Source organism: Leptonychotes weddellii, chromosome 14 (assembly GCF_054177405.1).
Source record: "Leptonychotes weddellii isolate Sample4059 chromosome 14, ASM5417740v2, whole genome shotgun sequence".
NCBI classification, from domain to species: Eukaryota; Metazoa; Chordata; class Mammalia; order Carnivora; family Phocidae; genus Leptonychotes; species Leptonychotes weddellii.
The window spans coordinates 9,174,787-9,182,596 of NC_138382.1; positions in this window are offsets into that span (position 1 = coordinate 9,174,787).

Sequence of the window (7,810 nt, forward strand, 5' to 3'; positions counted from 1 at the left end):
CCTCTCTCTCTGCTGCTCCCCCTGCTTGTGCTCTCTCTTCCTCTCTCTCCATCTCAAATAAATAAGTAAAAACATTCTCATTGTCTTCAAAGGAAATCCAAACTTCTTTAAAAAAAAAAAAAGCATGATTCCTCAGATTGGGCATGAGAATGATTTTCAAAGGAGGGAAGGATGCTCACATGCTCACTTGAGGCAGAATACTAAGGAGCGAGAATCAATAGCTGAGTCCCCAGTGGTCACTTCAGACCTTGTGCAGAAGGGAAAGGGGCTTAAGGTGGTGATTTTGTGTGGAGGGTTGGAGGGTTGGCGGGGGGGGGAGTAGTCTTGGAGCTATGTTTGCATAGTAGGCTCACCATTTTCCCACCTCCTGTGTATTTATTTGGGGTGACTTTGGGAGCAGGTTATTGGAGTTTATGAGGGTCTAGAGTCCCTCAGATATCCTGGGGTACCATCACTGTGAGATACGGAGTCAAAAGAAGACAGAGTCACTGATCATGACATCAAGACATTTGGTAGAACGAGTGAAAAGGAAGTTGTGTTGGTAACACGTATCTGAACCAGGTTTCTATAACATTTAAGAACATAGAATTGAAGATATTTTCCGTAATGTTGGTAAGTCTCCTGTTGTAGGGCCCATGTCATAAAGCCCCATTTTAGCTCATAGTCTCTGGCTGACTAGGACAGTTCCTCTCATCCATTTTCGGCTTCTAAAATTTTGTTGACTTCTCTCTTCTGCTGACAGTTCATCTCCAAGTTTCTTTGTCCTTATGGGCTTCAGTCATTAGAAACTCCCCTTCATGGTTTTGGGACAAAGTTGACACAAAGAGTTGTGTTCAGTCTTCCATGTTTTTCTTTTTCTTTTTTTTTTTTTAAAGATTTTATTTATTTATTCATGAGAGAGAGAGAGAGAGGCAGAGGGAGGAGCAGGCTCCCAAGGAGCAGGGAGCCCGATGCGGGACTCGATCCCAGGACCCTGAGATCATGACCTGAGCCGAAGGCAGACGCTTAACCATCTGAGCCACCCAGGCGCCCTTCCATGTTTTTCCATAGGACTTAGGAATCTCTCCTGGTCCTGCTCTGAATCTGGATGTTTGTATCCTTCTCTCTCTCTCAATAGAAATGCCAGTGTCACGGGCTTGCATGGGCTTGTGTTCTTGACTTCAGGAAGGTTTGGACCAGGCTGGAGTGGCCAAAAGACGACATGTTCTGAGAGGTGAGTGGCTTCAGTGCATCCCAGGTATGCTCACCAGGGCCCTGCCACCTCGTAGACCGTCACAAGTGCTATGATGGACGAGCACCTGGTCCCGGAGAAGTCAAGGCAGGAGAGGATATAAAGGAGGGTTCAAGGAGTTTCAAAGTTTGCGTTGGCGAAGGTCCCTGCTACAGAGTACCAGACTTCAAGGGGTTGAGGGATGGGAGGAGACAACACGGAGTGGTGTGGGCACACACAGAGAATTCCAGATGTTGGCCAGAGTCGAAGTCCAAGAGGAGAGGGAGGCTGGAGGCTGGAGGGAGAGAAGTCAAAGAGTATGTTTTAGGAGGGAGAAATGTCTTGTTTGGCTTGTGGGAGGATGAGCTAATCTTGCATAATGGGATTAAAGTTTTCTTTGCTTTTATCTCTGAGACTTCCATCTTTCATCTTTAAAACAGGGATTAGAAAGAATTTGTCATAGGTTTATGAGGATTAAATAGGAAAATGCAGGAGTAACGCTTAGTACAATGCTTGGAACATTATAAACATGTAACACATGGTACTTATTTTTAATATTTTATTGCTACAGATTTGTGAAGGGCTCATTCCAGAATCTTGAAAATATTGCTTACATTTAAAATCTTGGTATATTATATTTATCACTTTATGGGGTACAGTTGATAAATAAATAGGATTTCACATATTTTGAAAGATTGGGCTGGAAACAGGTCCAAAGAAGCATTCTTTTTATCTCTCGTGTACATGTGGAAATTATACATTTTAATTAAGTGCTATTACATGAGCCAAATTCCCTCCTCATGCATGTTGGTGGGAGTTTCCCTTTTGGGAGGGAGAATCTGGTTTGGGACTTATTACTTACATCTGCAAAAGGAGTAAGGAAGAGCAAGAACAGGACATTCTCTGATAAGCAATTTGACTGTTTTTTCATTTTGACCTGTAATCTGTAATCCAAGATTGGGGTAACTTTTTTATTTATTAAAAAAGAAACCCTTTTCTATAGGGTGGAATGATCTTAAGAAAGGATAAATCATAGATGATAGAGAGACTTTTCTCTTGGAGTAGTCCATCTCTGTGCTTTTTAGTGCAAACTTCATAAAAAAAAAAGAGCCAAAAAATGGGGGTGGGTGGGGTACAGTCAGGAAACCAAGGAACAAAATCTTTTTCTTTTTAAAGAAGACACCTGTGATGCCAACTAGTGAGCGCGGCCACATGGGGCGGAAAGGAATTAGTTACAGTCCTAAACGAGGGATAAATGCATCTGGTGTCAGATTAACTCCAGCAAACAGTCTTGCTTAGTCCAGAAAGCTCCAACTCAAAAGCATGCTGATTTCAGCGTGAGAAACGGATGTGTGAAGACAACTTTTCAATAAGCCAAGTGTGATGGGTGCATCTTAGGTGGACATAAAGTAACATCAGTAGGTCTTAAAAACATGATGTTGAGGGCAACAATAAGAAAAAAGACTTTATATGATGCTATTATATCATTTAAAGCGACATGTGTGCACACAACAACCCTACCGATTTCTACAGAGATGCACGCATTTAAGGACATATATCAGAGAGGTTACCTAAGAGGCAGAGGGGAGGAGTGTGGGGATCAGAGATAAGAGGGGGAAGAATAAAACAAGAGAGGGGCTTTGCACAGACTGATAATGATAATGTGCTGTGAATTAACTACGATTTTAAAAGAGAGAAGTCTTGTAGTCGTTGGTCTTCTCCTTGTGGCCGTATCATCGGTCTGATGCAAAGGCAAAGAAATTTCAGGCAAACGTGCTCTCCTAGTGGTAACGAGTTCTAGGATTCCTCAGAGCGTTTTGGGATGGCTTCCAGAACATAAAACCAACCAAAGGAGCATTGGTTTCAGCCAAGTGTCAGAAGCAGGGCACCACCTGCGTCAGAACTCCAGGGGGCGCTCCTCACACAAGCAGGGAATGGCTGCGACCTGCCCACCTGGGCTGGAACCCTGAGCCCCACTCCTGCTTTTTCAGGGGCTGTCTCCCAGGGTATTTTTACGACTTATGTTTGGACCTCGTTCTGGTGGAAAAGATATTTTATGAAGGATGAAAATAAGCAAGCTCGGAAGTACGTCATGGCATTTTTACAGTGAGAGAAATAGGAATATACGAGAGCATGGATGGAATACCTTAAATATTTTATGACTCAGTTTTTTTTCCCCCACTCATAAGATGCTTGCTTCAGCTGCCTCTTGTCTATTGGCCTGGAAGAGATCTTGGAATGAGTTTGAGCTTTGATCTTGTATGGTCCATCTTGCTAGCAGGGATTCTCAAAATGCAGTCCTTGGACCAAAAGCACCAGCATGGAACTTGTTAGAAATGCAAATTCTCAGGCCCCACGGGAACCTCTTAGAACCACGAACTTTGGGGGTAGGGCCAGACCATCTGTGGTTTCACTAGCCCTCCAGGTGGTTCTGAGCCAGTTAAAGCTCTAGACCAACTGATCTAGACCCCTGTGTCTTAATGTTCGCTGTACAGACTTTCCTCATTTGTTACCTGCCAGCTTTTTATAAGCCAAGGAGTTTTTAAAAACTCCCAGGCCAAACCATAGACTCCTACATCGGAATCTCTAAAAGGTAGGGCCCAGACATCAGTATTTTTTGTTTCTCCAGATGATTCTAATATGCTGCCAAGTTAGAGAACCGTTGTTCCAGAACAGGGCTTCTCAAACCTCACTGTTCACTTGAATCAACAGAGATCATGTTATAATACAAGTTCTGATTGAGTAATGGGATGGGGCCTGAGCTTCTGCATTTTTTACAAGTCTCCAGGGCATACTGCTGCTTCTGGATCGCCAACCACACTTGGAGAAACAAGGACATGGGGTTAGTGCTCTTTCCTTAGAGGAAAGAGCATTAACTGAGGGTTAGTAGATCCGTGTTAGAGGGTGGAGGAGGAGGGGCAGTCTTCTCATTGAGAAGGCACTTTGAGACTGGAAAACAAAGCTGGCGACTCCATACAAGATACACAAAATTTTATTCAGGATAACTTACTGACAGGGGGATCATGCGGGTGACAACCCAGGGCTATGCAGCTATTCTCCACAAAGTCTGGACCTTAGTCCACAGATTTTATAGAGCAACGGGACATGCAGAAGGGCATTGTAGTGAGATCAAAGGGTTCACATGCACCTAATTGACAGTTAACTTTTCATTAGATCTCGTGGTACCATTTGTGTCAGGAAGAAGAAAGACTGTTATTTTTTACAAATTTACAGAGGGCCAAAGCAAAGCTCCCCCCCCCATCCTAGCCTTGGCGGGTATATCTAAGGTACATATATTAATCAACAAGGGGCCCAGAGCAAGTAGCCCCGAGAGAGGACATGACCAAGATGGCGGGCCAAAGATGGAGTTGGTACCGTCAGCACTCCTATACCTGGCTTCCTGGTCATGGTTTACGTTTATCCGGTGGCCATCTTGCTTGGACTGCCACCTCAGTTCTCCAGGCCAACGTCTGTCCTCCTTACTTCCCTCACAGGGATGTTGAGAACACCGAATGAGTAATGCAGAGTTGCTTCCCAGGTGTGGGCATGTAGCCCATGAATTTAGAGAGTGTGTGGAGAAATATTTAACATTTTTAATAGTTGTGAGTTTATTGTTATGAGTACTTCACTTAAAGCAAGTGATACTGGCCTTTAATATATAGCAGCTATAAAGCTACCTTTTATTTTTTTTTTTAAAGATTTTATTTATTTATTTGAGAGAGAGAGCACAAGTGGGGTGAGGGTCAGCGGGAGAAGCAGACTCCCTGCTGAGCAAGGAGCCTGATGTGGGACTCGATCATGACCTGAGCAGAAGGCAGACCCGAAACGACTGAGCCATCTGGGATCGTGACCTGAGCTGAAGGCAGACCCGTAATGACTGAGTCACCCAGCGCCCTAAAGCTACCTTTTAAAAGACATGTTACTTGCACTTAGAAAGTGAGGCCATTTAAATAAATAATAGTAGAGGTCATCAACAGACAAAATTAATGAAGGTAGGATGGGAATGACTCAAGTTTGGGAAATGCTGAGAAAGCAGACACAGGAAGAGTTATGAGAGATTAATAAAAAAAAAAATAGCCCTTGAGTTTGATTGGCGAAATGAGATTATATGTTACATCATTTGAGGGATAGGCATTCTGCAACACTCATGTTGCACTCAGGAGTGATGGACTCATTATTCAAAAAAATATTTATTGAGTGCTTGCTTTACACTGGGTACTCTTTTGGTCACTGGGGAGAGAGACAGAAACAAATCACTTATGTCTACAAGGAAATTATAGAAAGGCAAGAGGTCATGAAATAAACCATAATATGCACTTTTTAATTTAATATTTCATTATCAAATATGAAAAAAAAGTCTTGCTCACTAACAGCTAGGAAAGCTGCCGTAACAAAATCATTCATGCACAAATCACAATCAGGGAAAGTCAAAAGTTTCCATTCTGACAAATTCTAATGGATTGGCCACATTTACCAGACATAGGGAAAGGAGCCAGGCTCCCGTGCCTGGGCTGATTTCTTTTTTTTCTTTTAAAAGATTTTATTTATTTATTTGACAGAGAAAGACACAGCGAGAGAGGGAACATAAGCAGGGGGAGTGGGAGAGGGAGAAGCAGGCTTCCTGCTGAGCAGGGAGCCTGATGTGGGGCTCGATCCCAGGACCCTGAGATCATGGCCTGAGCCGAGGGCAGTCGCTTAACCATCTGAACCACCCAGGCGCCCCAACCTGGGCTGATTTCTTGAACTAACTAAATGGTCTTTGTGTAGTTATGTTATAAGGATGCTTTGTGACAGTCCATTAGGACAGAGCTCAACGAATCTGAAAGTCACTGACTCTGACTCAAAATAAGAATTTCTAAGATTCCTAAATGAGGAGGCAGGAAGGAATCTAGCATAATTCAACCATGGCTTGTGGTCCTCAGCCTCTGCCCCTGAGCCTGTGTGGGGCTTGTCGACTGGTCATTTTCTGTTTTATTTGTTTAACACTTTGGGAACAAATGACTCAACCTCCTCTGGGCTTCAGTGTCCTCACCCGTGAAATGACACGATCGGGCAGTCACCAGGTTCTCTTTAGATGTAACATTTTGGTATCTATGATTTTAGATTTGAGGAGGGATGTGTAATGGGGAATACAGAGGGGAAGAGCCGAGGGCTTATTAAAAGTGTAGTTAGATGCTGAATTGTAAGAATGGCATTTTCTAATAGTGTCTTTGTCCAGTCAGGGTTTATGATCCCATCTGATTATAGCACCTGGAGGAGGGGGTGTGTTAAAAATAAAAATGAGATAAAAAAATATTTTATTTGAACTTATTCATAATGCTGATTCTTCTCTTCGATCTGAGGGTGTTAAAGCTGTTGAAAATGTGCCCTGAACTGGGTCTATCCAGACAAAGTGAAGGTGGAGTCAATGTGAGATGAATTTAATGTAGCCAGTAAAAAGAGTGACGTAAGCGCCCCCTCTTTCACCAACATCCATATAGAAATGGACAAAGAAAAATTCTCCATTTTTAATTGTAGGGCTTGGGGAATTGAAATGCAGCCATACTGGCTTGTGCCTCTCCATTCTGGCTTGCTCGAATATAGAGGCATGGAGAGGACTTTTCCAGGCAAGCCTCCCTCGCCTGTAACCTGCCATCTGGAGACAGAGGTCTAAGATTTATCTTACTTTAACCAAGAAGGAGCCAAAGGGAGGATGGAAATCTGATGGCTTCGTTGCTCCATGTGGAAAAGAAACAGACTGGGTGAATTTGTGTAGGATCCCCAAGGAGAAAGCGTCTTTGTGCTATATTTCTTTTTGACCTGGAAACCCTGAAAGCAAGTCAGTTACAAGCTGGAAGAGGCAGTGCCTCAGGTCTGGATTTGTTTGCGTTTCGAGGAGAGCCTTGATTAGAGAGGAAGAAATGCTTTATTTATATACACCAGATGGAATTCAGGGTTCCCTGCTCTGTCTTTGCAGGCACCAAGAGCCTCTTGATGAAAATCAGTCGGCTCAATTAGGAGTCGTTCCTTGTTCAGCAGAACCTGATATTAACATTTCCTCCGCAGGATTTGCTGGCATCTGTGCGTTCCCTTCAAGTGAATGCAAACTAATTGCGTTGCTTTCCTGTCACCAGCACAGTCTTCCTGCAGAGACGGGGGTGGGGGTTGGGGTGGGGGAGGTCAGTCTTTCTGATGAGCCAGGTCCCCAGCTGGCTTTCCTTTGCTGACACGGACTGGCCTCCGTTGCACTGAACGGCTCCTTACTGTAGGTGGTGCTGTTGGACCATCTTCCTCGTGTGCACGTGCCATCCGCATCCTCCGTGCTTTCAGAGGCTGTTTTTTGGTTTTTTTTTTAAAGATTTTATTTATTTATTTGACAGAGAGACAGCGAGAGCAGGAACACAAGCAGGGGGAGTGGGAGAGGAAGAGGGAGAAGCAGGCCTCCCGCCGAGCAGGGAGCCCGATGCGATCCCAGGACCCCGGGATTATGACCTGAGCCGAAGGCAGACGCTTAACGACTGAGCCACCCAGGCGCCCCAGAGGCTGATTTGATACCAAAAGGCCTATTCCTTTTGTCTACTAAAATAAACTTTCTTCGTATGATACTGTCCTCCTACTGAG